A 3,426-nucleotide genomic window follows, 5' to 3' on the forward strand; every position below is an offset into this window, starting at 1 on the left:
GCGGCGAGGGCGGGAGCTGGGCGCCGCGCAGCGCCGGCCGCGACGGACGGGCACGCCAGCCAATGGGCGCAGCGCACGCGGTGGGGCTACCGCAACCGACCAATGGCGAGTTGCGCCGTGCCGAGCGCACGAACGTCGGCGGCGTCGCGCAACGCAGATCGGGGCTCGGCCGCGCCGAAGACCCGGGGCGGAGCGCAGAACTGGTGCGGGACTGCGCTTTGGGCCCGGGGCTGCAGGGGCGCGGGCCAAGGTCACGAGTGGGTGCGACGCCCCTCCATCGAGCCCTTGGCGGCCTGCTCCGCTTCCGCGTGAAGGAGACCGACTGGCCAACGGTCGCTGTGTCCTCAGCAACGCGAGCCACTGGGATCGCGAAGCACCTTCCCTTAGGACAGGACCGCGAGCTCGCGCCTTGCTCACTCGGGCCCTGGCGGGGCTGCGGTGGTGTCCTGCTGCCGCGCTCGAAGTCCGGGGGCGCGGGGAGAGGAGCGGGACGCCTGCGTGGGCCGGGAGGAGCTGCCGCCGGCTTAGTGGCCGGCGTGCAGATGACCCCCCCAGCCCGAATTGGAAGGAAGAACAGATACACCTTAAATAAGAGTTTGCGAGTGTCCAAAGGCGCTAGAATAGGCTGGGCTCAAACGGGGCAGGATAAAATGGACCTTCTGGGCAGGTCATGTAGGGTTCAGGATGGGCGTATTTAACAAATACTTGATGTGTTAAAACAGGATAAAAGAAACAAATAATTCATCCCTCTAGTTGTACTATTTGCATATCTGATTTGGTGTGTATGTGACTGATCATTGTACAAAACCCTAATTGAACAACTTTGAATCATATGTATGGCAGGATATCCTAGGTAGAAGAAAATAGTTCAAAGACTCACTTACTGATTTGAGAAATAATCAGTGGTGCTGAGTATGGGAATGAAAGCTTCTCAGTTGAAACACAAACTGGGCATAGTGGCCTGTACTTGTAATCCCGGCGCTCTGGGTGGCTGAGGCAGGAAAATCAAATTTGAGCCCTCCAGTCTCAACAAAAAAAATAGATATTTATAACTAACCAGATGGATCTGGTAACCATACTGTTAAATGAATCAAACACACGTGTAAATATTGCGTTGTCCTTCTAGTGTAAGAAACTAAAAGTGTAAAGAAGAACCAAAATGTATAATAGAAATTGTGGAATGGAAAGAAATTTTTTAAAAAGGGAGGGAAGGAGGAATTAGGGAGTGGCAAAGGAAGGAAGGGAAAAATGAGGAAAGGATAAAATATAAGTAAAGTTTGTAAATAAAGGAGGGGAAGGGGACCGAGGACATGACTCATTGGAATAAGCGCTTCCCTGGCAAGCGCAAGAGCCTGAGTTCAAATCCCCGGTTCTGGAAAAATAAATAAATAAATAAATAAAATTCCTCCTAAAAAAAAGGAGGGGAAGAGAGCTAAGGGAAGAAGAATGGGAACAAAAGGAATCAAGATATATTGTGTACTGGTACAAATTCTCTATGTGTGATCCTTATATCTAAATTGTACCAATAAACTATTTTTTCCAAAATTTTATTGATAAACAGATAGCAATGAGACAGTTTCAAATCAAATCGGAAGTACAGTTTCAACAAATATTACACTGCATATATTTTTCTTAGTGGTTAATTGCTGTACAAATAAACTATTTTTGAGACAGGATCTCATTGTGCAGTTCAGGCTGGCCTTGAGCTCACTATGGAGCCAAGCTGGCCTCAAACTTGTGATCCTCCTGTCTTAGCCTCCTAATAAATGCTGGGATTATAGGCTGCACCACTTCGCTCAGCTTGTACCAATAAATTTAAGACTTTTTGTGTGGTTGGTTTTTTTGGCAGAACTGGGAATTGAACTCAGGCCCTTGCACTTGTGAGGGAAGTGCTTATTCTGAGCCATCTCCCCAGACCCTAAATGTAAGTTTTAAAAAATAATGAGGGAACTAGGGATGTAACAGTGTGAGGGCCTTGGGTTCAGTGCTCAGTACAGAAAATAAAATTTCAAGAACCCACAAGCAAGGGAAAGGCATAGGAGAACTGTTGTGGATTACTCCTGCCTTGTGGGCTCTGCTGAAGGTGATTTGTGCTCTGCTCTGTTGGTGCCTGTACTAGAGCATCACTGCACTGCTTGGGTTTCCAAGGCTTGGCGGCAGTGGTTGCTGGCCCGTGCCTGCAGCGTGGGCTGTGTGCTATAACAAGCATACACAAGTCAACTGAAAATGTTCATCTACATTTCGGAGCATCACTGCAAGGAATCCAGACCTGCCCTCACACAGCAGCGAACTGGTAGCTTTGCAAGCAGTGTCTCAGTGGCATCCTCATGGTAGGGACAATAAGCCCCGCTATGCTGGACACTAGGTAGACACACAAGGACACTGTCCTAAGAAAGTTGGTGGCCCTGGCATGCCCAGGCTCCAGAGAGGGGACAGCTGGCAGCAGATGCTCTACCCATCTGAATGCTCAATAGGCGTCTGCACTATACCAGGTATGAGGTAGGGTTGGACAGTCAGCCCTGAGCCATGTCCTTTCTGTGGAGTCTTGTGTGAAAGAAGGAATGTGCGCAGCCCGCTGTGACAGAAATGCAGCACAGGGAGAGTGCACAGCTTCTTACCATCAAAGAGCTGGAGGTGGGGTCAGAGGAGACACCAGGCTGCTGTCCGAATGGCCACTCTTCCTGCAGGAGCTCTAAGCTGAGCGCCCACTGCATCCTGGGAACAGCTGCAGGGAGAGCACACAGAGCCCTCAGGGCCATCCGCCCTGGGACACAGAGAACAGGTGCTGCCTAGAGACGGAGAAGCAGGTGAGACCTGACCCAAGACCATGAAAGAAAAAAAAGCGGGGAGGGGATTAATGAAATCAAATTTTTGTCAAAAGACAATGAAAAATAAAATATATCAGCCACACACTGACAAAATGTCTCCAGTACCTATATTTGACAAGAATAAACAATTGAAAAAAAAAAGAATAAACAATTGAAGAGAACTGTGGTTGGCATCTGTCTAGAATCCTAGCTACTCAGGAGGTTGAGGCAGAAGGAACCTGAGCTTCAGCCCAGAGTGGACAACAGAGTAAGGCCTTTTCTCAGAGAAACAGAGAGAAAGCTGCTGTAACAGTTAAAAAGAAAATAGGGAACTCTATTTTTTTATCTTGTGAGATGAGATCTTGCTCTGTACCTCAGGCTGGCCTTGAGTTTGCCCTGATCTTTCTGACTCAGCTTCCCAAGAGATGAGATTACAGTTGGCTCCATCACTCCCACTTCATAGTTTTAAAACAGGCAAGAGCATTGAATGACTACTTCACAAGAAACGATATGATAGCCAATAAACACATGAGAAGATATTCAGCATCATCAGTGAAATGGGAGTTAAGACCTATGACCTAAGGGAAATGCAAATAAAGCCTATAATCCAAAAAGCCCA

The sequence above is a fragment of the Octodon degus genome, unplaced genomic scaffold (genome assembly GCF_000260255.1).
Source record: "Octodon degus isolate 3935 unplaced genomic scaffold, OctDeg1.0 scaffold00112, whole genome shotgun sequence".
Taxonomy (NCBI): Eukaryota; Metazoa; Chordata; class Mammalia; order Rodentia; family Octodontidae; genus Octodon; species Octodon degus.